The sequence below is a fragment of the Orcinus orca genome, chromosome 10 (assembly GCF_937001465.1).
Source record: "Orcinus orca chromosome 10, mOrcOrc1.1, whole genome shotgun sequence".
NCBI classification, from domain to species: Eukaryota; Metazoa; Chordata; class Mammalia; order Artiodactyla; family Delphinidae; genus Orcinus; species Orcinus orca.
Window position 1 is genome coordinate 102,590,391 of NC_064568.1, and position 27,152 is coordinate 102,617,542.

General features: G+C 50.0%; 3 long non-coding RNA genes across 3 annotated transcripts; 2 read left to right on the forward strand and 1 right to left on the reverse strand.

Moving 5' to 3' along the window:
- Positions 1-11,956: 11,956 nt before the first annotated feature.
- LOC117197070 (uncharacterized) lies at positions 11,957-16,459 on the reverse strand. The gene is made up of 4 exons (XR_007479552.1): positions 16,345-16,459; positions 13,585-14,468; positions 12,617-12,748; positions 11,957-12,187 (listed from the first exon to the last, which is right to left on the reverse strand). It is a non-coding gene; the product is annotated as an uncharacterized LOC117197070 (long non-coding RNA).
- LOC125965541 (uncharacterized) lies at positions 14,107-21,957 on the forward strand. The gene is made up of 2 exons (XR_007479553.1): positions 14,107-14,172; positions 15,510-21,957. It is a non-coding gene; the product is annotated as an uncharacterized LOC125965541 (long non-coding RNA).
- Positions 21,958-22,242: 285 nt separating this feature from the next.
- Positions 22,243-26,950, forward strand: LOC125965545 (uncharacterized). Its single transcript, XR_007479557.1, has 2 exons — positions 22,243-24,958; positions 25,063-26,950. It is a non-coding gene; the product is annotated as an uncharacterized LOC125965545 (long non-coding RNA).
- The last annotated feature ends 202 nt before the right edge of the window (positions 26,951-27,152 follow it).

Consider the following 27,152-nt stretch of genomic DNA (forward strand, 5'->3'; position numbering starts at 1 on the left):
GCGGGGACGCGCGGGGCCGGGGGGGAGGGGGGCCGCCGCCAGCCGAGAGCGACCGGAGGCCATTCGCGCGGGGCCCGGGGGCACGTCCCCGCTCCTCCCCTCGTCCCGCCCGCCGCGCTCCGAGCTCGTGCCCGAGCAGAGGGGCCCGCCGCTCGCCGCCGGCCTTCCAGGGACGCGAACCCGGGGGCGGGGGAGGAGACTGCCCGAAGTGTTTTCTCACTGTTGGTTTTGCTTTGCTTCGTTTCTAGGGCTGATTCCACCTGCCGCTAAGTAGGGGCTTCTCAAACTCTGGCGCGCGTCAGCGTCATCTGGCGGGGGTGTGCGAGCTCACGGCTGGGCTCTACCCTAGGGCTTCGGAGTCAGTAGGCCGGGGATGGGCCCCCAAGTATTTCTAGCAAGAACGTCCCCTTGCTGGGATCTTTCGGGCCCGCCCGTGCCCGGCGTGGAATGCCGTGACGGCATCTCAACTTGGGGACTTACAAGAGGCCCCAGATACACCTGGCTTGTCTGCCTGTTGGAACAACATCAAGATTTGGGGAAGAAGATGGCAACTCCCTGGCGGTCCAGTGGTTAGGACTCCGCGCTCTCCCTGCGGAGGTAAGCCGGGAGGTGTGGGGGGGAAAAAAAAGATTTGGGAAAGAAGATCACTGTTTTTACATTAACGTAAACATTGGCGTATTATGGAGTGAAGTACAAAATTTGCCAACTATCTTAAGGATGAAATAGGACTTCACAGAGACTGTGAGGTTGTGGTGAGCCTCTTGGGCTCCGACCTCATTGCGGCTGGAGCTGCTCCAGGGCGGGGACAGGAGGGAGCCGAACTTACTTAAGGAGGCCCGGCTCTCAGGGCCCTCGGGCCGTGGTCGCAGCCCTGTCCCACTCTTGTTTGGTGGGAACGTCGGAGGTCCCACCCTCGGGGCCCTCTCCATATATCTATCGGAGGAGACCAAGGTTAACCAGAAAGCCACACGGGTGCAGAGAGAGTCAGCCCCTGCAGCAGATGCTGAGAAGGTGGGATCCGACCTGGTCAGGGAGGCCAGGGAGCCTCTGTGAGGGAGGAGACTGGGGGCAGCAGCAAGGCTGCAGGGGGCACCTTTCAGCCCTACAGAGGCCCTGGGGGAAGGGGAGGGGAATGCGCAAGCGTGGCCGCAGGCGGCACCTCCTTCCAAGATCCTTAAGGCAGCCTCTGACTATTGTAGCCGGCCTGGGGCTGGTACCCACCTTGCTCGCAGGTGTCCCACCCCTCCCCCACGCGGCCGGCCCCCTCCTCCAGAAGAGCTCCTGTCTCATCCGACCCTAGGAGGCGTTCGGGAATGAGCAAGTGACCCAGCCAGTAAGATGGGGGGAGGGTGGGACGTCCAAGGGGAAGCTTCCATCCTTTTGCCAAGAGGGGGTGCGACGGTGCTATAGCGCCCACGACAGTCGAGGCCACCTTGCCAACCGTCAGAGGTGTTGCGATTCCTGAGCGTGGGAAACACAGGGTCCTTGAGGCGCTAGGGTTTCTCAGTGTGAGCGCGGCTGGCATTGTGAGCAGGACAGTTCTTTGTTGTGACCGCCCGCTGCAAACAGTCTGAGCCCAAACATCCATGAGCCCTACCCTCAGAGCGCCACCAGCAGCCCCAGGAATCGCGACAACGGAGAAATCCATACCCCTGTTTGCAAACACGCCAGCTTGGGGGGTGGCACGGCCCCTCCGTCACTGAGAACCAAGGAGCTTGGTCTTTGGACCTCCCACCATGTGAGGTTTTAAAAATAAATAAATAAATACAACCTTCTGGTTCAGTCAGCGTGACTGGGCTTTCTGCTGCTTGCAGACCAGTGTCCGAACAGGAAGGCATTATTATCAGAATTTTGAAAGAAAGAGTAAATGGAGCCTCACAGAGGTCAAAGGATGTGCTCTCAACTCATAGGGGATAGAGCGGGACCTGGCTCCAGGTGTAACGCCAGAGCTTGGCCGTTTCCTCCCTGTCTGCTTGCCCTCCAGCCACGTGGAAGTTTCTTTGAACTTTCCTGTTCTGAGTTTTCTCCTTCCCACCAACTTCCCCCAAAAGAACAAAACTGGTTGATTTGTTTGGGTGGGGGGAAAAAGAATGAACGAGCAAAAAAACAAAGGATCTTTATGTGGACAAAAACTGATATATACAGAACACATCTCTGTGTATGCCTGGCGTATCTCTGGAAAGATCTTGTCGACAGAGGAATGGCTCTGGGGAGCCGTACCAAGGGACTGGGGGCGAGAGGTGGGAGGGAAACTCGCTTTTCGTGGAATTCTTTGTCTCGTGCAGATGTCTTGTGCGCAGCCCTGATGGAGGAATCGTAGCCTGCTGTGACACCACTGTGCACATCTGCTACGTATGCTCCAGACCCCTCACCCGACAGCATGTGACTCCATCTGCTTTCACATCCTCCTGTCTAGTCCCCTTCAGATGACATTTTCTGCACAGCTCCCCTAGGAACCCCCTGGGCTGATGTGAGCCGAGGCAGCAGGGCCCCAGGCCTGCCTGAGACAGGGCAATCCTACCTGGTTTACACACTGGGCTTCGCCAAGCTTTGGTTTGGGCAAAGCATTCCACAGCAGAACCACAATGTCACCATCACCATCTTCACCATCATATTAAACCAGCACTCTAGAGGACGCTCTTCCCTTGAAAGCACCGGTGCTCTCCTCGTTGCCTGGAGTGTCCTGCCCCCCACCTCCACTTACTGAACTTGCCTGGTCTTTAAGGCAATTTCCAAATGTTTGCCTCCTTTGGGACGTTTTTCGGGAGCAGCCCAGTTAGTAATGATGACTTCCGCTCAGAGGCAGATTTATGATGAAACTACAGAAGCTTGAGTGTTCTCGGGCCCCTTCTGATGTGTTCACGTAGTCATGCAATGAAATAAAATACATATTTTATGGCAAGATAAGAAATATTTAAACATCCATTTTTTTCTCTGCTCATGTGGGCCTCCTCGCTACCCCTTAGAGTGTATTTCGCTCCTGCGGTAACCAGACCTCCGTAGGAGATACCATGCCTCTCAATCTTACAAATCCACTACTTGCTTTGTATATGCAGATCAGGATTGTATAAACTGTAAATAATACATCATTTGACATATAACCCTTTGTCTCAAAAACTTATAGGACTGTGCTTTGACAGTCCTCAGAGCTTTCTGAAAGACTGTCTCCCCAATTAAAATCGTCAGCTTGGCTTGAATAAAATTTTCCATTTCTTTATTAGATCAACTAACCGTTTTTTTCCTCAACATAGTTTTTTTCATCGACAATACCATCTTCACAAACAACCATATATATGTAGAGAAGAGACAAGGAAAGGGGGTTTATAGTTTTAGGAGTGGCAAACCCAGGAAGATAAATATATGAGAGAAACTCATGGAGGATAAGGGTTGTCTAGTAAGGTTTGTTGTGTAGATTCGTCTGGTGCTGTCTCTGGGCTGATAAGAGCCTGGAATCAATGAGTCTATGAGTTCTCTTCCTCCTGGTATGAGGGAGGGAGACAGCTTCGCAAATGGAAATTGCGTCCAGCTTTTAGCCAGATTTGGGGAGGGCAGAGAGGGGTTTTTTTCTTGATTTTCTCAACGTTGTGTCTTGATTTTCTTCAGCTCAAAATAATCCTTATGCCAAAGCGGTGGCCTGTTCTGATGCCCTCCAGTGTTCGGTGTGATGCCTTGTCCTTTAGCATGGGCAGGGCCTAGAGATGCCTTCCTACTCAACAGTGATGGGGTGTCGCTTCTGTGATTAGGTCTCTTGCTGGCACTGAAGAAGCCAGCTGCCGTGTTGTGAGATGCTCTGGGGAGGCTCGTGGGGAAAGGAACATTTTTTGATGGTTATCATGTGAAATAGAATTGATCAGAGCCCTGGGGACTTCCCTGGCGGTCCAGTGGTTGAGACTTCGACTTCCAATGCAGGGGGTGCGGGTTCAATCCCTGGTCGGGGAGCTAAGATCCCAGACGCCTCGCAGCCATAAAACTAAAACATAGAACAGAAGCAATAGGGGCTTCCCTGGTGGTGCAGTGGTTGGGAGTCCGCCTGCCGATGCAGGGGACGCGGGTTCGTGCCCCGGTCCGGGAAGATCCCACATGCTGCAGAGCGGCTGGGCCCATGAGCCATGGTCGCTGGGCCTGTGCGTCCGGAGCCTGTGCTCCGCAACGGGAGAGGCCACAACAGTGAGAGGCCCGCGTACCGCAAAAAAAACAAAAGAAAAAAGAAAAAACAGAAGCAATATTGTAACAAATTCAATAAAAACTTTAAAAATGGTCCACATCAAAAAAAAATCTAAAAAAAATTTAAAAGTTGATCAGAGTCCTGTGTTCGGGGGCACAAACCTATAATACAACTTTTACAGCTGATATATGAAGGAAACTTGAAGGGGATTTTCCAAAATGTTCCTACAAAAATATAGGGAGAAAACATGATAGAAGCATTTTAGGCAGTTAAACAATTATGTTTTCTGGATTTTGTGATGTTTGTGGTATAGGTTAGGTTTTTAATAATTTATACTTCGTTGTTACTTATTTCCTCATTCTAAATATTCATACTTACCTAATTTTTACTTGTGATTTTGTAATCTTTTTCTTAAAGAAGCCTCCCTTCTCCCCTGTCCACAATTATATGTTCCAGCCTCCATATAACCGGGATCTGCCCCCTTTTTTTTTTTTTTTCCTAGTTCTGTTTTTATTTAAAATTTCAGGGACTTCCCTGGCGGTCCAGTGGTTAGAACTCCACACTCTCACTGCCGAGGGCCCGGGGTTCAATCCCTGGGCAGGGAACTAAGATTCCACAAGACACACGGCACAGCCAAGAAAACAAAAATACAATTTAGATGTTTTGTTTCTCGTGGATTTTTTTGCACTAATTTGGATTTTTTAAATATTGAATTAAAATATTATTTATCTTGATTTCTGAGGTTTTGGTGCCCCTTAAATTTTGTGCCCAAAGCAGGTGCCCATCTTGCCTCACCTGAGTCCTGGCCCTGTTTCTTGGAGGTAGGTGAAGCAAAAGCTGAGATACGTTTTCTTCCTCAGCAGCCCATCCTGGCTCCTTGGGTTAAGGTTTTAGTTTTGTGTTGGCCACACTGCGTGGCTTGCAGGATCTCAGTTCCCCGAGGAGGGATTGAACCTGGGCCACAGCCGTGATAGCACTGAATCCTAACCATTAGACCACCAGGGAACTCCCGGCTTAAGGTTTAATTTAATGTGGTCCTGAAAAAAAAATTTTTAAGTATATAGAGCATATGCCTGTACATGCACAGAGTATATTTGAAAAGTTATTTTAATTAATTAATTTATTTATTTTTGGCTGTTGTGTCTTCGTTGCTGCGCGCAGGCTTTCTCAAGTTGCGGCGAGCGGGGGCTACTCTTCGTTGCTCTGCGCGGGCTTCTCATTGCGGTGGCTTCTCTTGTTGCGGAGCACGGGCTCTAGGCACAGGGGCTTCAGCAGTTGCGGCTCGCGGGCTCTAGAGTGCAGGCTCAGTAATTGTGGCGCACGGGCTCTAGAGCACAGGCTCAGTAGTTGCAGCGCACGGGCTTAGTTGCTCCGTGGCATGTGGGATCTTCCCAGACCAGGGCTCGAACCCGTGTCCCCTGCATCGGTAGGCGGATTCTCAACCACTGCACCACCAGGGAAGCCCTGAAAAGTTATTTTAAAAACAGTAATACAGCGTGCTTTGTGGGAGGGCAAAGGAAATGACAGGGAGGGAGCTTGCTTCGGAGACTTGCCTTAGAACGTGTATTTTTTAATTTTTAAGGGAAAAATTTCTTAAGATAAATATTTTTTTTCTTATTACTAAAGCAGTACTTATTCACTATGGGGAAATTAGGCAATACAGATAAAGTAGGAAACAGAAAGCATCACCATTCATAATCCCATCACTCAACAAGAATCCTGTTAGTTAATATCTTTTCCTATCTGCCCCGTTCGCTTCTGCAAACCCATAGCATCATTGCCTGCTTCGCTGGGATGCTTCTTACCACTTACTGCTTTGGCTGGTTCTGACTTGTTTCCAAATTTTATCTCCAATTAGCACATCTTTGCTTGCAGAACAGGGACTGTGTCTAACTGGTCTTTGTTACTTTCCAGAGTGTAGAATGGGAGGCTTGGTCGGACCTAAAGACCCAAGAGACAGAATAGCTGAGTTCAAACCTCAGCACCATCATTTCTGCAAGTTATGTGACCTCTCTGAGCTGCAGTCTCCTCATCTGTAAAATGGGACCAGGTGACTGCCCGTGCAGAGGAAAGAGGGAAATCCCTTGCAGAATGCTTTGCACAGAGCCCACCGTGCTGATGCACAGTAATTGTTTTCCGTTATTTCCTGCTAGCACAACGTCTTCATTCATTAATTCACCGTGTATTTATTGCATGCCTGCTCTGTGCCACACACTTCTCGGTGCCGGGGACGCAACAGTCAACAAAATGCGAGGCTCTGCCTCCCGTGAGCTCACATTTTATAAATTTATTTATTTTTGGCTGCGTTGGGTCATTGTTGGTGCACGTGGGCTTTTCTCTAGTTGCTGCGAGCTGGAACTACTCTTCCTTGTGGTGCGCGGGCTTCTCATTGCGGTGGCTTCTCTTGTTGTGGAGCATGGTCTCTAGGTGCGCGGGCTTCAGTAGTTGTGGCGCGTGGGCTTGGTAGTTGTGGCTCGCGGGCTCTAGAGCACAGGCTCAGTAGTTGTGGCGCATGGACTTAGTTGCTCCGTGGCATGTGGGATCTCCCCGGACCAGGGCTCGAACCCGTGTCCCCTGCATTGGCAGGCGAATTCTTAACCACTGCACCACCAGACAAGTCCCATCACATTTTAATGTTGGGATCGGAGACAAACAACACACGAGTATGTGAAATATACATCATCCCTGATAATGATACCTGCTATGCAATATAAATCTTTGCATGTAGTAGTTACTCATTAGACATGTTGGTTGAGTTGATTTCTTTTCCCTACCCTCCCGTCCCACATCTTCTCTCGGTCCCGAGATCCCGTTTCCAATGTGGTTACATAACGTGAGGCCTAAACTCTCGAGACGGACAGTTGCAGACATGGCCCTGGGCGTATGCCTGGAAAGGGCTGCAGCACCCAAGAACGAAGCCCAGAGGTCACACGACGTCCGTACCTGTGACACCGGGAGACGCCAGCAGGTGTCTTGACGTGCATTTTCCTCTGGGTGATCACACTGTTGTACTCCCAAGTTTGCACTCCTCGGTGATCGATGGTCACTGTTCTGTGAAGTCAGGACAGTAAACAGCGGACTGCGCACCGTGCAGGGTGAGAGGTCGGGAGGCGCTGGCTGCACAGTGTGTATGACCCTGTGTGCCTGTCTCCAGGGGTGTCGCCTGGCCTCGTGTTTCTGCTGCAGGAACTGCCACGTGTTTACCTTTCCTCTGCTCCCTCCTGACCCTGGCGTCCAGGAGCCCAGCTTGGACCTCCCACTGTGTCAGGGCCAACAGACAACACCACTGTAGGGCAAACACCTGCTTGTCAATAGCAGAAGACCGAAGGCCCAGGGTCAAAATGTATGAGCCCAAGCCCAAAGCAGATGGGAGTGTGGAGGCCTGGGATCCTTTTCAAAGGGAAATATAAAACCTAGGGTGTACCCTTACACTGTGACAATGTCGGGTTCTTGGATTAAATGCGTGAAAGTTAGATTATTCCTGCCATATGCCCATAACCAAGCATTAACATATTAGTTCACATAAATGTTAAGCCTTCATACTATATATTAATATTTAATAATTATGATTCCATTATTATGATGGTTGAAATTCCTCCGCCATCATAATGGACCTTGGGGAATTGGAACAATAATAAAGGAGAGGTAACCGCACTGGAGCCTAAGGTAGAGGGGTGAGTCCCCCAAACCACTGAACGAAGACGAGTAGGTGTGTCATCCAGAGTGAGAGAACTTGGAGCTCGACAGCTAGAGCCCCTGGGTCTCCCCCATGGACCTCTTTGGTCCCAAGGTTGGGACAGAGGATGGACAGGGGAGGTGGGGGGGAGACTGGGGAGGCCTTGAGCCCCCGCTTTAGGTTCAAGCATGTGCCAGGCTCTCAGTTGCTGCCGGGCTGGGCAGCAGTGTCACTGCACATCTGGAGCAGGACGTGTGATGTCAAAATACTTTCGTAGCAAAATATTAAGACATTACTTGCCTTTTCCACTTTGCAGACATCTGCGCTGCGCAAAAGCAGTGGTGGGTAAAACCGTGCCAGCCTCCTTTAAGAATATCCTAGCTAAACCAGTGAAAATTATAAATTTTATTAAATCTCAACACTAGTACCTGACTTTCAATATTCTATGTGACGAAATGGGAAATACGCACAGAGCACTTCTACTACTGACATGTGATGACTGCCCAGAGGAAGAGCGCTTGGGAAATTGTTGTGAGTTGAACCAGCTGCTTTTTTTCGTGAAACACCATTTTTTCTTAAAAGAATGACATAAGCCACGGACATTCACATTTGGGCACGTAGAAGACATTTTCTTAAAAATCGCTGAAGCGAGTCTCTGACTTCAAGGAAAACAACAGAAAGAATGTGTTGCCGATTCTGAAATCTGAACTTTGAAGGAAAAATTGTAATTTGAAATACTTGCATCTACCACAGGATTGACAGCTTCCCAGCACTTGCAGGCTTCTCTGATGAGATCAGCAGTGAAACAAATGTGATTTTTTTAAATTTACTTATTTTATTTATTCATTTTTGGCTGTATTGGGTCTTCGTTGCTGCACGCAGGCTTTCTCTAGCTGCGGCGAGCGGGGGCTACTCTTCATTGCGGTGCGCGGGCTTCTCATAGCAGCAGCTTCTCTTGTGGAGCATGGGCTCTAGGCACGTGGGCTTCAGTAGTTGTGGCATGTGGGCTCAGTAGTTGTGGCTCATAGGCTCTAGGGCTCAGGCTCAGTTGTTGTGGCACACGGGCTTAATTGCTCCACAGCGTGTGGGATCTTCCTGGACCAGGGCTCGAACCCGTGTCCCCTGCATTGGCAGACAGATTCTTAACCACTGCGCCACCAGGGAAGCCCACAAATGTGATTTTTGATAGTGGCTGATGAAAGGTGGTGATGTTTGGAAGATCTGCATTTCTCAGTAAATCAGTATTTTCCAAACAGCCAATGTATGATGTTACAGAATGGCGTGTGGGCCACTGTATATAAAATAGATGAACAACAAGGATCTACTGTAGAGCACAGGGAACTATATTCAATATCTTGTAATAACCTATACTGGAAAAGAATCTGAAAAAGGAGATATATATATAGCTGAGTCACCTTGCTGTAACCTTGAAACTAACACAGCATTGTAAATTAACTATACTTCAATTTTTAAAATGGTGAAAAAAAAAATTTTTAATTATCGTTATAGGGCATCTCTGTGCTGGAGATCAACGAGAGGAATAAACTTAAGGTCTTCCCAGGGCTTTTCTGAGCCTGCACCCTTCCTAAGGTATGTGCTGGGATTTTCTAGATTTCTCTGTATATGTGGTTTCTTTTGAACGTTTTAGTCCTTTAATGTCTGACTCCCAAAGGGGAAAAAAACCAGAACGTAAAAACAAGCACCAGTTCTTTTAAATTCTCTAGAAGTCGTTTCAGCTGGAGGCTGCAGGGTTTGTAGCAAAAACAGTGAAGGCTGCAGCAACGCTGCCCATCTCTGTGTCTGCACCTCTGTGATCAGAGCAGCAATCAGTGACCATAGCACAGATCCCTGTTATTGGAGCACAGGGTCCTTCTTGCCTACCCCAGCTCCTGCAAGCTGCATGCAACCTGTTCTCAGAAATTGTGCTCAGCTGCTTGCCGGGTTGGGGGGTGGGGGCTGGAGGATACGGAGTGCTACCGTGATAAGAGCTGAAATTGACCAAACTTCACAACTATGAGAAGTGGTCAGAGTGTGGTTTTCAACCACCAGTTTTTTCCTTTTTAATTTTATTACTATTTTTTTGTTTAAGAATTTTTTATTGAGGTAGCAATGGTTTATAACATTATATAGATGTGTCAAAATTTTTTTGTTTAAAAAAAATTGTGATAAAATAAGACACATTAAATTTACCATCCTAACCTTTTTAAAGCGTGCACTTCAGTGGCGTTAAGTACATTCACATTGTTGTGCAACCATCACCACCAGAACTCTTTTCTTCTTCCCGAACTGAAACTCTTCACTCATTAAACAACAATTCCTCATTCCCCCTGCAACCCAGCCGCTGACAACCACCACTCCCCTTTCTGCATCTATGAATCTGATGACTCTATGTACTTCCTGTGAGTGACTCATACTATGACTGGCTTATTTCACTCAGCATAACATCTCCAAGGTTCATCCCTGCTGTAGCTCATGTCAGAATTTCCTTCCTTGGGCTTCCCTGGTGGCGCAGTGGTTAAGAATTCGCCTGCTAATGCAGGGGACACGGGTTGAAGCCCTGGTCCGGGAAGATCCCACATGCCGTACAGCAGCTAAGCCCGTGCGCCACAACTACTGAACCTGCGCTCTAGAGCCCGCGAGCCACAACTACTGAGCCTGCGTGCTGCAACAACTGAAGCCCGCGCGCCTAGAGCCCGTGTTCTGCATGCAAGAGAAGCCACTGCAACGAGAAGCCCGCGCACAGCAACAAAGAGCAGCGCCCGCTCGCCGCAGCTAGAGAAAAGCCTGCACGCAGCAATGAAGACCCAACGCAGCCAAAAATAAAATAAATTAAAAGAAAAGAATTTCCTTCCTTTTAAAGGCTGAATAATATTCCATCGTGTGTTTATGCCAAAGTTTGTATATCCATTCATCCACTGATGGACACTAGGGCTGTTTCCACCTTTTGGCTACTGTGAGTAACGCTGCTGTGAACATGGGTGTGCAGATCTCTCTCTGAGATCCTGCTTTTGATCCAAGCTACAGAATTCTGAGGTGCTTCATCACATAGCAGTAGACAACCAGCACGTTGAGCTGTGATTAGACCTCACCGGCTGAAATGGTGGGAGGATGATGGTTGCTGAAGCAGAGAAGCGCATTGTCTGTGTCAGAGCATGGGGTCCAGCTTTAGAGACTGGTCGCTGACTGGGTGCCACCAGGTCCTCCGCTTAGGCGGTGGAAGCTCTCACTTCCCTGGCTGTTCGGTAGAGAGGATGAAGCAGGTTACCAAACAGCAGCAGTTTATAAAAGGATTCATGACAGTCGTCAATAAGGAGGAGAGACTACTCTGTCTGTATTCAGGCTGGACCGGCTGCTAACATGTCCCCTCCACCAGGACGATACTAGAGCCAAGTGTGGAAAATCAGAGGTGATTTGGTCAGGCCAGTGCTGGAGAGTTGAGAACCAAGAATTAAATCAACCTTGGCTTTCTCTCTTCTTTTTCTGTGTGTGTGGGGCGGGGGCAGGGGGCTGCGCTGCACGGCTTGCAGGATCTCAGTTCCCGGACCAAGGATTGAACTTGGGCCACGGCGGTGAAAGCCTGGAATCCTAACCGCTAGGCCACCCGGGAACTCCCTCAACCTTGGATTTCATCACAGGCCTGATGGGATGGACTGTCACTGTCGAAGTTCACCAAGGCTGACAAAGGAAAGGAAGGAACCACGGCCACCTTCCTGGAGCAAGTCCAGTGGAGGTCAGCTCCAGGCACCAGGGAGCACCTGGGGATCCTGCTCTGAGGAGGTGAGCCTCACCCTCTTGACGTTGGTAGTGGGGAATGAGAGGTTCCCCAGCTGTTTTTAAAAATAGTGTATTAGGGCTTCCCTGGTGGCGCAGTGGTTGAGAGTCCGCCTGCCGATGCAGGGGACGCGGGTTCGTGCCCCGGTCCGGGAGGATCCCACATGCCACGGAGCGGCTGGGCCCGTGAGCCATGGCCGCTGGGCCTGCGCGTCCGGAGCCTGTGCTCCGCAACGGGAGAGGCCACAGCAGTGAGAGGCCCGCGTACCGCAAAAATAAAAAAATAAATAGTGTATTAATAGAAAATTTGGGTTATACTAAGGCCAACAGATCAGGAGACAATGGCTATTAAAAAGATATTTTATAATCACAGCTCCTGAGAGGAGGGGGCGTGCCATGCCATGGGGGGGGGCACACGGGGAAGCACCAGGGTTGGTCAGGAGGCAAGCCTCTATTGTGGTTTCCATGACAACAAGCCAGGGACACTTCCCGCCTTCTCAGACCTTCAGGGTTTGGAGCTGCCCCCATGTTGGCTCTGGTTGTAGCCACCTGGGTTGTTTCGTGGCCAAAGGCCCCTGTGAAAGAGATAACAAAATGAGTGAACTTTCCTTCCTCTTGCTGGACACAGTGACCCAGAGGAGGGAGGAATTAAGTCCTTAAACCAGCATCATTGCTCCTGGTTTGCAAAGAGAAATGCTGGGAATCCCCAGGGAGTGTCTTCAGCAGGCTGGTTGGGGAGGAGTGTATCCTGATCCACGGGAGGGGGAAGGACGGAGGGGGGCTGAGGGCTGAGGCAGCACCTCTGGGAAGCACGGTAGGACACTTTCCTTCCCAGCAGAGGCCCACAAAGATGAGGCAAGGGAAAAGCACAGTCGTCTGTGTTCACCTCTGGACCTTTCCTCCGGCTCCTGCCACCTCCCACCTCCTGGTTAGATCAGTTCCTGGTCCCTAGGGTCAACTCTGCGCAGAATCCAGGTGCTAAGACAAGAACGTTAGAAACTTACAGAATCCAGAAAGGCTGAGTTGATGGAGTAAGCAGACAGAGAGGAGAGGAGGTGGGGCGGGCGGACCCTGTGGACTGGCTATCAGGTGGTCGAGCAAAGCAGAGGTAAGGTCTCCGGGGGCTGTGATGAAGGCTGTGGGGTTGAGGGGCAAGAGGGAGATGAAGAAATATAACTTCCTGGGACTTCCCGGCGGTCCAGTGGTTAGGACTCCGTGCTCCCACGGCAGGGGGCACGGGTTCCATCCCTGGTCCGGGAACTAAGATCCCGCGTGCAGGCACGACCGAAAAAAAAAAAGAAGAAATATAATCTTTTATAGATGTCTTCCTGGGTTTTAAGAAAAAAGAATGTTTCCTCTTTAAATTTCTCTCCAGATTTGCACGGCTTTTGGTCCTACTTTTATGTCAGGCTGTTATTTCCTGGAAGGTGACACCATGCCGGGACTGGGCCACGTTGAGGTCCCACGTTTATGTGGGTTACCTTGAATTGAGATGTGTGTTTTCATCAGCTACATCCAGGGATGATTTTGCTGCTGCCCGATTTTTATAGAAAAGCAGAAAAAGCATCCCTGGCTTTCATGTTTTGGGAGAGAGAGAAGCCTGGGTGTGGCCCTAAGGCCCACAGATGCTCTGATTTCATCTCCCTTCCCAAGCGCCCTATTCTGATCTCAGGCTCGGAGGTAAAGTGGGTCTGTTTTCTGAGGGAGCGTCTACGCAATGCCAAACAAACTGGAGAAAAAGTAAACAGTTAACAGACAGCGGTTTGGTCTCCGGATTGCAGACCGGTCAGAAGGGGTTGTTCGGCTCACGGTCTATGGTTTATTTCACAGCTTTCCCTCCCCTCAACGGTCTTATCCGAGTGACTGTTTCAGGTTTAAGCAGGGGAACCAGGGCTCTGCAACTTTTCTCAGCCAGAGAGATCTGGGCTTCTTTGTTTTGGAAAGCAGTAATGTCACGCCCAGTGTCACTTACTTCTGGCAAGTGGGACAGCTGATGGATGACTTCAGGACGGGGACCTGAAGCAGGAGAGCGCGAATGGGAAGAAAAACGTGCTGCCGGCGGGCTGCCGCTCTCTGGCGCCTCGGATGGTAAACCTCTGTGGCAAGAGACACCCCCGACCTCCGCCCCCTGCGGCAGTGTAAAGTCAAGAGTAGTGGCTTGCTACTTGTTATTTTTAACTCTGAGGGGACGATTAGGGCCTTGCGAGCTTGTCCCCAGAGGCCCCGGTCCGAGCTGCTGACTCAGAAGACACAGACACACTCCCTCCCGGGGGCAGTAACAGGGCTCCTTAATTGGTTTGAAAAATGGCAGCTGGATCGCAACAGCTGCTGCTCTCTGGCTGCGGCGGGGGAGGGAGGAGGACGCCAGCTCCGCTGCAGCCTGCAGAGCCCCGCCTCGGCTTACCCTCACGCACCGCCTTTCCGTTCCTTCTCCGTGTTGTTCATTTCTGGCGCCCCTCCCCCAACGCTCTTTCCGAGCCTGGTCACGTGACCAGGCCTCTGCTCATCCTCTGCGCTCACGCTGCTGGAGGCAGCACTTCCTGCCTGTGCTGCCGGGCTGGTAAGTCCTTAGTGAGAGGTTCCTCTTCTGTCCCTCTGGCCCTAGGCAGCCCTCGTCTGCTCGTACCGCGGATGGAAAACTTGCGTCTTATTTTCTCTCGAGCATTTGTCCGTCTGTCCTTAACTGCTCCCTTTGCTGCCTCTGAGTTCCGAAGTGTGCTGACTGTCCGGCAGGGCTCCAGGCGTCCTTCTCGGGAAGCAGGGACACTGGAACACACCGGCCCCCCACGGGTGAGAGCAGGTTCCCCACTCTGGCTGGGAGGAGAGCTGAGTTTTCTTTTGCCTTGGTTTCCTCATCTGTCAATGAAGAGGGTTGGGTTCAATCAATTTGTTCTCAAATTCCTTTTTTCTTTCAGCGGTTTTATTCAAACAAAAACTAGCAGGAAACACATCCTGCAGAGCCCTGTCCACTGAGCTTCACGCCCTCTGTCCCCGGCTGACCCCTCTCCCCTGGGGCTCCGCAGGGCACAGCTTGGAGATCACCAGACTGGACTCTCCCCAAGGCTCCTTTCAGCTCTAACAGGCTGGGATCTTGGGGCTGGAGTTTTCAGGCAGGACCCCAGGAGAGGAGAGGGGTCTGCAGTGGGGCAGCCTGGCCCCTCCCATCTAAGTGCTCGGGGACAAGAAAGCCCCGACGACAACTGCTCGTGCTAGTGGCCCCGCAGCCTCTAGCCTCACTTTACCTAAAATCCAGTTGGGGAAACGGATGGGCATTTGCAAGCACCCTGGCCCACCCTGGGCGGTGGAAGAGGTAGGCCACGTGGAGGTTTTTGCACTTTTTTTTCAGTACAGTGGAAAGTTGTTGAAAGGTTTTAAATACAGGCTCAGCAAGATCTGATTTACACACTTAAAAGATTTACACGCTTAAAAAACTCTAGTATTAGGTTGGAAAGTGGATTGCGAGGATAAGCCTGATAGCAGGAAAAACTGCAAACGTATTAGTTTATTCATTAGTCTTACTGAGAGATGACAGGATACCCAGGAGAAGGGAACCTCATGTCTACACAAAAGCCTGCACAGCAATGTTCAAGCAGCACTATTCATAGTAGCCCAAAAGTGGAAACAACCCTAATGGCCACCAGCTGCCCAGTGGATAAACAAAATATGGGGTATCCATATGGTAAAAATTAATGAATGGAAACCTCAGTTAAATAGAGTCGGGAGACCATCCGGGGGAGGTCTCACCCCTGCGTGGACAGCAGAGCCCAAGGGGGAAAGAAGAAAGATTCCCCTTCTTTCTGGCCAAGACTCAGCCAATAAGAAACAGGGGCTCTGTTTACTAAGCCCGCCCACCATCCTCTACCCTCTATAAAAGCGGCTCCTTCCCTCGCGTCACAGGGGTTTGCACGTGGCCGCCACAGTTGAAACCTCGAGTTGCAATTCTCTGCTGATCCCGAGTAAACCCGTCCTTGCTGGGGAATAGCTGGCGGTCTTTTCACTTTAGGTCAACATTTTGGCGACCCATCCGGGAACCAGAGGGGACCCCTGACAGCTCCCGGGCTGCTGAGCAGACAGGTGCGGTGCCCACCTTGAGCTCGTGGTCACTGCTTTTCTCACCGACCCTGGATTTGAAGGTACGTCTTTCTCCTGAGTCCAGCTTCTTTGCGTTTGGAAGCTGTCCAGGTTCTATTCAGGGTGGATGTTAAAGTCTGGTCCTTTCTGGTCCAGGCCTTGTTCTGTGTGCACGTACTCATTCGGCACTTCCTGTTCCAACTGGCATAGGCTTGCCTTTTGGGTGGATCCGTGGAACGCGGTCTGTTCTAGGGAGCCAGGCTGAGGAGCCTTTGCCCAGGCTCCTCTGGGACCAGACTGTCCGCTTAGAACTGGCTGGTGTTAGGCCTGTGGGCTGTTTGAGCTGTTTTGGCTGTTTGAAAATTAGTCTTGGGAGTTCCCTGGTGGTCTAGTGGTTAGGATTTGGCGCTCTCACTGCCGAGAGCCCGGGTTCAACCCCTGGTCGGGGAACTGAGATCCCGCGAGCCACACGGCCAAAAAAAGAAAAGTCGCTTACTCCTGCCAAACAAACAAAAAATCACCTCTGAGAAACGGGATCCCAGTTATTCAAATATTTTGAGGGTGCTCCTCTGCGCTACTAACAGCCTCCTGATATCTGTCTGATGTTATGTTTTAAAATCGTGGTCCTTCCTCGTTCACTTTTCTAACTAAACGGACTCACCTGACCAAAGGCAGTTTAGAATCTCAGCAGTCGTTATGCGGAACTTCTGAAATCCGCGAACTTTCTTTTCTTAAAACTGAATTGGACAACCACAGTTTTCAAATTTCCAGGACTGACTGGAACACCTACTTCTGTTGGTATTTTGAGGCTTCCACATGTTGTTAGGAGCCTAAAGTTGCCTCTCTGCAAAATAAGATGTTAAGATTAACTGAGGCCAACAGACGATTAAAGCTAAAGTGGTTCCTGAAGCGCAGGCTCTTCCTCGGCGTCTTTGCCTCAGGCGCGGCCCCCCAGCACTGTCTTCCTTCTGCCCTTCTCTGCCGCCTGCCCCTCCTCTACACCCGCAGCTCCCCCCAGACTAATTCTCTTGCCCAACTTCCCTTTTTCTCTGAAATTCTTTCCACTCCCTTTTCCTCTAAACTGGTCAGAACCTGTCCCTTTAAAATTCAGCCTTTTGAGAATTCAGAGGCTAAACCCTTAATTTCTTTTTTTTTCTCGCAATAAAGCAGGATTTTTAATACTCATTTTACTGGTGAAGAAACTTAGACACAGAGAATATTAAAGGTTTTTTTGCCCATCCTCAAATAACGGGAACTCTTCGGAGTTACTGCAGGAGTGTGAATGCGTGTACACTAAACTGTAATGAATTACAGAAAGAGTTACCGTGTCTGGGCATTCCCAACAAACGTTATAGGTTGAATTTTTATTGAATGCAGGTGGTGTTTCTGTAGCTGTCTCCTATCTTGAGAGATACTCAATGGGAGTCACTGCCTGGTGCAACAAGTGTTTATGTCTTTGAAACCCTTAATTTCTTATACTCCCTGGACTAAAGCTGAACTGTGAGCCACAGTCAAAGATATTCCTAAAGTAACCAAGGATCCTCACACATTTGCTGAGGGATTTCACACAGTCATTCAAACCTAGCAACCTGGATTCTCCAGCTTATCTCAACTAGTTCATATGCTTGTCAGGGAAGCCAGGCCCAGCATTCAGTTTGCCGCTAATCGGCAGAGTCCTGAAAGATCTCTAGAATTACAACTGGGAGACCTGGCCATTTACTTATATGATCAGACTCAGACAATCACTCAGTGACTTTATCAGGCCATTCCTAGGACTTTTCCAAAGACTGTTGACTGGAACAAAATTCAGGCTTGCACACAAAAATCTGATGAATCTGTTCATGACTATTACAATCAACTTCAGATTATTTTAAAGGAAAATTCTGGTCTTCTTTAGATGTTGATTCCACCTGGGTAGCTTTTAACTCTGTTTCTTAATGGGCTGAAACAGGACCTTTCCCTTCTAGTAAAAAGCACCAGGATGGAGTGGGAAACCCTCCACTGCAGATTTAGTAAATCTGGCCAACCAGCTCTCTCATGCTGGATGCGTCTCCTCAAAGAAAGGCCGCCAGAAGTCTTAATCTTCAACTGAAGCAAACAAAGGCCCCTAAACAAAACCAAAACCCTCCTAGTTTCTGCTCTTATTGCAAAGAGGCAGGACATTGGGAAAGAGACTGTTACAAATGTAAGTGCTTCAGGCGCCTTCAGCCTTCTAAGGTGCCTTTCCAACATCCTCCTGATTCTGAATGACCCAAGGAACTACAGGGGCTCTTCCCAATCTTCCCTCTTAATTGGCTTGGAGAAACAGTTCTCCAGATTGGGGTTGAATCTCTTCCAGTCCTAACTGACACTGGAGCCAGAGTGCTCAACCCCACTACTACAAAACAGCCCCTGCCTCAGAGTGCTGAAACCGTTCCAATAGCGGGGATCTGTGATGCACCTCAAAAGGTTCCTGTCTCTGAACCTGTTCCCTTTTGTTTAGGCCCTTTGAGAGATAGACACGCCTTCTGCTTAGTTCCTCTGCCCCTACCCACTTATGAGACAGATTCCTTAGAGAAGTATCATGGCAGAATTTCTTTCTCCAAAAGGGGGAAATAACTCTAGAACTTGACGGCAGTCATCCAAGCAGCCAACCAGGTGAATTAAATGACCCTTTGGCATCTTTTATTTGCTCCATCTCTGTTGGTGCTAGAGCTGATTCTGGAAACACTGATCGTTTGTCCCCTTTGAATCAGCTACCACCCTCCTTGTGGGCAAAATCTCAAACTGATATTGGCAAAATTCACAGCGCACCTCCCATCAAGATTCAAATAGATTCCTCAGAACTTCTTCCTGGAATTACTCAATACTTGTAAGTAAAGAAGCCCTTCAAGTCATACAGCCCATAATGGAAGACTGCAAGGCTCAGTGTCCCCTCTATTAGTCCCTGTAACTTTCCCATTTTACTGGTGAGAAAACCTAAGGGCCGAGGGTGGAGGCTAGTCGAGGCCCTCAGAACAATAAACAACGTTGTTATCCTTCGACACCCTGTGGTCCCTAACCCTCACACTTACTAACGTCCATTCCCACCGGGAGGCATTCTTCACTGTAACTGGCTTATGCAGTGCCTTCTTCAGTATCCCAGCTGAGGAAGCTAGCCAACACTTTTTTGCCTTCACTTGGGAAGAAAAACAACTCACCTGGACAGTAATCCCTCAGGATCTTACTGAGAGCCCTTCTTACTTTTTGCAAATCCTAAAGGTTGATCTGAATGATACAGAGTTCCCCAGAGGTTCTGCTTTGTTGCAGCACGTGGAACGATTTGCTGCTTCACTTTCCTCAAGCCTCCTCACAGGAAGACTGCATCCACTTGCTAAAGCTTTTAGCCTTAAAGGGACATAACGTCGACAAGGAAAACTGCAGTTTCAAAACCAGATTCCATATTTGGGGCATCTGATATCAGAACAAGGGCTAAACCAAGGTCCAGATAGACTTCATCATGTCCTAAGTTTCCCAAAACTAAGTGCCAACTGTGAGGTTTTCTTGGGCTAGTTGGTTATTGCTCTAATTGGATCCCAAATTTCTCTTTTATGGCCAAACTTCTGTATGTTTTACTAAAGAATAACAAGCCTGACCTAATTTTATGGGAAGAATAGGACTACATAGGCTCTAAGGCCTTAAAGAGAGTTTGATGAACCCACCTGCCCTTGGGCATCACATTGTATATGAAAAGGAAGGGAATGCCCTTGGGGTGTTTATCCCAAAACACAGAGGCCACCATTGACCCATAGGGCATTAGAGCCAGCAACTTCCCTGTGGGGGGGGGATACCCTCTGTTGCCTGAGGGGCATTACTGCCACTACCCTTTTGATTCTAGAGCTCTCAAAGAAAAGGAATAGAATTTAGTGACAGGTTGGATCGCAGGCATGAGAGAGAGAGGAGTCTGGTTCTTAGGCTCCAGAAGTGTTAGCCTGCGTGGACGGGAGTGCCACTGAGCAGGGCGAGTACAGAAGATGAGAAGCAGATTGAGCGGGAGCCGTGGGATGAGAGGGGGCGTCTGTGCAGGGAGGGCTGCCTTGAGGTGGGACTTCCACGGGGGGGTGTGGCCAGCGGACAGAGGCAGCAATCTGTCCTAAGATGTAGATGTGGGCGCTGTCACGGAAACAGCCCAGACCACCATGCTGTCTGGTCCTCCGTGTCTTAGGCACGCAGCTCCCTCCATCCTGAGCACCTTCCCACCTTCTCTGCCCTGATGCCACCTCCATCCTAACCACTCTTCCCCTCCCATCCCAGGCAGGGCCCTGTGCTTACATTTACCTATGTTCTGACTACTTGGTACTGATGCTGAGTGGTTTTCAGTCTGTGTCCCCCACTGGGACAGGGTTCCTAGTACATGGCAGGCAGACAGGCATGTGGTTATTGAACTGGAGTAAAACTTTAGCGTTGGTCCATCCTCTTAACTATTTGGGATTGTTTTCCCCACCGACCCCAGTTTTTAAGCCACAAGACCAGAACCTCATGAGGCATTCCAGGTCTGGACCTACGGTGAGGCGGCACGCGGGAAAGGGCCCAGGAGTGAATTTCACTGGTCTGGTCGCCAGTGTTGGTTCTGCCCTGAGCTCACGGCTTCTCTTTAGGTAGATTATTTTATACATCCTCTAGGACCTAGTGGCTCAGCTATAAAATAAAATAACGCCCGTGACCTAGGTATTCTCTGAGACAGTGCATCTGACAGCTTGCTGTGATGACAGAGATTCTCCATGTCTGCGCTTCCAGTGTGACACCAATCGCCCCAAGTGCAGCCACTGAGACTGAAATGTGTGTGATTGTGTTGGAAGCTCAGCCCTGAGACCCCTTCCGGCTTGGTGATATCACTTCCTTTGTTGCTCTGTGCATTCAGTCTAATTTTCAAGTTCTGTACATATGAAAATAGAAAACTCAAAGATAGGCTATCTTTTATCAGGTTTTTGTTTGTTCAGCAAAATGTCAACATGTTTATAATATTAACTAATCATAGAGAAAACTTTTTATATAATTAGTTTGAGGAGCTGAGGGACAAACAAAAGGCTGTTCCAGCTGCAGGGCATAGGGAGGTGAGTCAAGGGTCCTGGGAGGAGGGACAGTGCCTTGAACAGACCAGACTTGCCCATGACCCCAGCTCCTGACAGGTGCCATGCAAACAGCCCCACCTGTGCCTCCGCTTCTGCCTGGGGAAGGGGAGGGGGTCCAAGCACTGAGGAGCTGCTGCATCTGCCCACCTATTGGGAGATGCCAGTTTGGGCACAGACTCACTGCTGTCTATGGACCTGTGGCCCCCCCAGCCCAGAAACGCTGTCGTGGGAGCGGTCCTCGCTAGGGGCCATTTGGCAATGTCTGGAGATGCTTTTGGTTGTCACCAGTTGGGGTAGGGAGTGCCACTGGCTTCTAGCGAGTAGAGGCCAGGGGTGCTGCAAACATCATACAATGCACAGGACGGCCCCACAGCAAAGAATGATCCAGATGCCCTGAGTCTCAGTAGTGCTGAGACTGAGGAGCCCTGACTCGTAGCTGTGTGGACTCTAGAAATGCAAAGCTCCGTCACGGCAACTCCTGGATTCCTGAAGCAGAGTGACTTTTGAATAAATGACGTGGCATATCTTCAGGACAATTTCATCATTTGGTTCTCCTTATTCTGTAGACAAAAGCCAGCAGTTGTTACAGTTTCCTACTATTTACATCACGTTCAATTTTATATGAGTTAGGTAGAGCCCAGATGACATTAAACAATGAAGTGAAAAAAGATCAGTTGCAAAATTTTTTTATTATTTTGATCGATCGCAATCATTTTCTATGAAAGAGATTTTCTCTCTTTGTTCATTGATAATTGTGACTTTTTCTCCCTACTGGTATATATTGATACATGCATAAATTTGTATATACTTTCAAATGGGCTATAATTTGTTATTCCAACTTGCCTGTTATTTATAAATGTGGTTAGATAATATTCACCAGACAATAATCAGTATTTAATACTTTTATTCAGGAATTTCATGTGTGTTATAAACCATGAGCAAGATGAGATTCCTGCTTCACGGTGAGGGAAAGCAAACGCCAGAATGCGGCATAAGTGGTTTCCTGAAAGCTGCAAGAAGAACCGAGTTCCAGATATTCAGTATTTCTATCCCTTGGGTCTCTGTATACAAAACACCTTAGAAAATAATTACTTTTTTGTTTAAACAGCTAAACTTTTCATTTGCTCTGTCTTAAAACTGTGTTTTATTGAGGTATAATTTACATATATTAAAATACACAGTTTAGGGCTTCCCTGGTGGTACAGTGGTTGAGAGTCCGCCTGCCGATGCAGGGGACACGGGTTCGTGCCCCGGTCCGGGAAGATCCCACATGCCGCGGAGCGGCTGGGCCCGTGAGCCACGGCCGCTGAGCCTGCGCGTCCGGAGCCTGGGCTCGGCAACGGGAGAGGCCACAACAGTGAGAGGCCTGCGTATCGCCACAAAAAAAAAAAAAAAAAAAAAAAAAAACACAGTTTGAGTGTTAAAAAACAGAATTAAACAGAATTCAATTCAATTCAACAGAATTATTCCATGATTCATGGATTGGGCATCATCCAGTCCAGCAGACAGAAAGGAGCTCTGAGGAGCTGCACAAAATGAGATTTTCAAGGCAGAAGGGAGCGGGAACCAGGAAAGTATACCAGGCCAAAAGTACGGTTGCTAATTGTAAGGTTACTTTCCTTTAGGGAATGGCGGGGGTCTATCAGGCAGATGACCTAAGTGGTGCTGGCCAGGTGATTTCTGATTGGTCGAAATTCCATTTCTGGGAGAGGGGGCAACTGTGATTAAGTCTCTGTTTGGTGATGTGGGGCTTGGCATAAGTAACTCCATTTTGGATCTGTTGTCTGATTTTTAACATGAGTTATGACTTTAAATTTTTTTTGTGTGTGTGTGTGTGTGATACACGGGCCTCTCACTGCTGTGGCCTCTCCCGTTGCGGAGCACAGGCTCCGGACGCGCAGACTCAGCGGCCATGGCTCATGGGCCCAGCCGCTTCACGGCATGTGGGATCTTCCCAGACCGGGGCACGAACCCGTGTCCCCTGCATTGGCAGGCGGACTCTCAACCACTGCGCACCAGGGAAGCCCTGACTCCAATTTTTTTTTAAACTTTTTAGAGCGTGATTTGTTAAATGTACACTGTAAATAGATCTAAGAGGCACAGTTTGGTTGACTATACGGCTCCTTAGTACATGGAGAGGTCAATAGCTGTTCTCATGTCAATAACATCTCACTAATTTTGTCAAATTGGGAAAAAGTACACTGTGACTTAACAGGAACAATTTTTTTTTTTTTTGGCTGTGTTGGGTCTTTGTTGCTGCGCGTGTGCTTTCTCTAGTTGCGGCGAGCGGGGGCTACTCTTCATTGTGGTGCACGGGCCTCTCATTGCGGTGGCTTCTCTTGTTGCAGAGCACGGGCTCTAGGAGCATGGGCTTCAGTAGTTGTGGCACACGGGCTCAGTAGTTGTGGCTCATGAGCTCTAGAGTGCAGGCTCAGTAGTTGTGGCTCGCAGGGTCTAGAGCGCAGGCTCAGTAGTTGTGACGCACGGGCTTAGCTGCTCCACAGCATGTGGGATCTTCCTGGACCAGGGCTCGAACCCATGTCCCCTGCATTGGTAGACGGATGCTTAACCACTGCGCCACCAAGGAAGCCCAACAGGAACAATTTTGAATTCAGAATATTTGTTAAAGAAAAGTATTTTATTATTCCTTAGGAATTAGGGTCTCCTGCTACAAAACCACAGTGTGACCTCAAGCAACTCACTTCACTTCTCTGGATCTCGATTTCTTCATCAGGATAGATTAGGGGATTCAACTGCAAGAGCTCGCGGGTCCCTCCCGGCTCGAAAGCGCTGTCCTGCGCGGAGCCCTGACTCAGCACCCTTCCTCCCGGAGCTCTTCCCTCCTGCCTCCCGTTGCCCAGCGTCCCCTGGCTCTTCTGCTTCTGCTGCTCTTTCTCCGGCTCTGTCGGGCGCTCCTCTTAAATGTCGGCTTGGACCTGTGATGCTGGAGCTACCCAGTCTTCATGGCGGTAGCAGCTACCTACCTGCTAACCACTGCCCGCTGCCATCTCTGCTTCAGGGTCATGTCACCGGCCAACCGGGTGTGGCATACAGATGCCCACATGCACGTCCAGCTACCGTGTCCAGCGGGAGTCCCCCCCACCCCAAATGCGGCCCCTTCGCCTGTTTTCCTTATTTAAGTGAAAAGCACCTGCGGTCATTTCACCCTCAGAGCAGCTCCGAGCGGTGCTATCCTCCCATCACACAGAAGCTATACACGAGAGTGAAAGCAGTGACGCGCAGAGAAGTTAGGGAGAGATCTAAGGCAACACGGCAGTGAGTGGTGCCTTGGACGTGCGCTCAATGTCTCTGCTCCAAGGCCAGAGCTCGCGCCCCCTGCCCTACGTGCTCTCTTGCCCAGCGCAGGAGCCTGGGGGTGGTCCTCAACCCCCAATCCCTCCCTCGCCCCCCATGCCCAGCCCCACGCCAGGGCCTGCGGACCAGAATGGCCCTCGGGCGGCTCCTCAGACCTCACAGCTCATGCTGTGAACAGCTGTCCTCTCTACTGTCTAGCCAGCGCCGTGTGTTTTGTATTTTTGTGCTTTTTGTGGGTGATTTTGCTGTTTAAATGGCCCCCAGGCCTAGGGCTGAAGTCCTGTCCAGTGCCCCTGAGAGCAGGAAGGCTGTGACCTGCCTTATGGGGAAAATGGGTGTGTGAGGTGAGCTTCGATCAGCGTGAGCTGCAGTGCTGTTGGCTGTGAGGTCGGGCTGGTGAGGCAACAGCACAGCACACCCACAGAGAGGAAGAGGGGCTTCCTGTAAGGACGCTCCTCCAGAAAGCACTAAAGGCAGCGCGTGATGAAGTGACGGAAAAGGTGGAAAGGCGGCTAAATCTGTGGATTCGTGAGGTGACAACTGATTAAAAAAATCATCGTGAGCATCATCGTGAGGAAAGCCGAAGACGTCCACGGCCACGGGGACACGGCTGTGGGCGTCTGTGTGCCACACCCTTCGGAGCTGGGTGGCTGACTCATGTTTCCAGGTGACCTGGCAGAAACGTTCCACCTGCGGATGGAAATACCCGCTGAGTGTCATCCAGGCGAAGGAGCAGGCGGTCCACGCCGCCCCAGGCTTGTTGTTTGAAGACCTGGCGCACGAGCCTGGAGAACACAACCCAGGTCTTGGTTGACAGAATGTGACCAGAGGCTCCCAGGAGCCAGACGCCACACTTCCCAGGAGCAGCAGGTCCAGCCTTCACCCTCCAGGAACCAGACTCCACACTTCCCAGGAGCAGCAGGTCCAGCCTTCACCCTCCAGGAACCAGACTCCACACTTCCCAGGAGCAGCAGGTCCGGCCTTCACCCTCCAGGAACCAGACTCCACACTTCCCAGGAGCAGCAGGTCCAGCCTTCACCCTCCAGGGTTGGCAGCAAGTTCACGGAACACGACTGCGGTACTGAGAGCCGACCGTGCTTCTCACTGTTCCTGCCACGTGGGCTCCAGGCCCGCTGAACTCTTTATGGTTGCCTGGTGCCCTCTCCTCTCCGCCAGGCCACCTAGACTCACCCTGGAGGCTCAGCTCCAGTCATCCCCAGGGGCTCTCTCTGGATCCCACCCTGGAGATGCTCCTCCCCCGGGCTTGTTAACACACCACGTCCACCTCTGTCTCAGCATCATCTCAGCAGGGTGGTCATGCCCGTGTTTGTCTCCCCCACCAGTGTCTAAGCTGCTGCAGGGCGAAGCCCTTTATATACCTCTGTGTGTGTGTGTGTGTGTGTGTGTGTGTGTGTGTGTGTGTGTGTGTGTGTGTGTGTGTGAGAGAGAGAGAGAGAGAGAGAGAGAGAGAGAGAGATGGGTGGCCAAAACCAACAATCAAAGGTATTTCTTATGGTATACTTTTACTTTATTTTTAAAAGTAACACACGCTACCATGCCGTACATGATTGATTCCACGCTTCTGTGCTCTGGTTCTTAGCACAGAGCCTGGCCCATAGAGAGGATCAGTACATATTCATTGAAAAGAAAAGCATAAAGGTTAACAATATCTATTCATTCTACCTAATTGAAGTTCCCGGGTCATAAATTTTTAATAAACAGATAAAATAGTTTGAAATTAACATATTAAATTAATGGCTTGTTCTCTGAAATATTTAAAATAATTGCTCTGCCCTCTCTTTTCAGTTTGAGCTCTGTGTAATAAAATTTTGCTGAGCAAAATAAACTTCAGCTTAATCCAAATGGAATAAGTAGAAGTTTGGAGCAGTCAGTCTGAGCGAGTTTTTACTGTGCTCAGTGTAACTCTGGAATATTGAAGCCAGGGAGGGCTCAACGTACACCTGTGTTAATTAGGCTCTTCCAGGTGAGCTAAGGAAGCTGGAAGGGGAGGAACAGAAACAGCCTCACCAAGCTGTCGGGGCCAGGAAGGAAGGCTGTCTGTGCACAGCCAGCTCTGGCCTTGGACAGCGCCTCCGGGACTCAGCGACTGGCTGTCTCCCCGTGAGCGGGCGTCTGCTGCTCCAGGAGCTGCTGTCGTGGGGACTTGGCTCCTGCAGCCTCTGCTTGGTCGTGGGCCGTCCTGACCTGTCACTGCTGCCCCTCTGCTCCTTGCCTCCTTCATGCTCCTGCAGACTGGCAAGTGCCGAGCGTCCCTATAGGTCTCACATTCAGGTCCCCACAAAGAAGGGATGCGATTGCTTCAGATAGCTTCTCTCCTTCCTACTGGGCAGACACCTCGCCCCAGTCCACCTCCTAATACGGAGGTCATCCTATAAGTTAGCTGCCCGTGGGCCCAGCACCTCCCCTGTGAGCCAGAGTGGTGGGAAGGCACGGCTGCTTCCTCAGAAGGCCTGTGGGCATGCGACACTCCTCTCTGAGGCCACAGAGGCAGCACTGACACCTGGAAGGTTAGGTGATCATTCCAAGGAGCGTCCTTTCAAAGCCCCTGCGGTCCAGGTCTCTGGAGCACATCACCTCTCCAGTTTTGAGAAGACTTGCCTACTTGGCTTGTTTATTTTGAGCTGCTCTAAATGTTTGGGTGAAGCCTTCAGGGATTAACAGACAGATCTCATATATGCAACCTCTAACTGCACCGCCAGTGGGTCCTTTATCAGAATTACTTATGGATGAACATTAAGGACGTCTGATATCACTGAACACTGAATAAGAGGGTCTGCAACGTTCTGCTTATTTTCATTTGTTTTCCTTAATCTAAATAAATGAGTTGCTGCTTTAAAAATATATATGTGAGGGACTTCCCTGGTGGCGCAGTGGTTAAGAATCCGCCTGCCAGTGCAGGGGACACAGGTTTGAGCCCTGGTCCGGGAAGACCCCACATGCCGCAGAGCAACTAAGCCCGTGCACCACAACTACTGAGCCTGCGCTCTAGAGCCCATGCTCTGCAACAAGAGAAGCCACCGCGATGAGAAGCCTGCGCACCAAA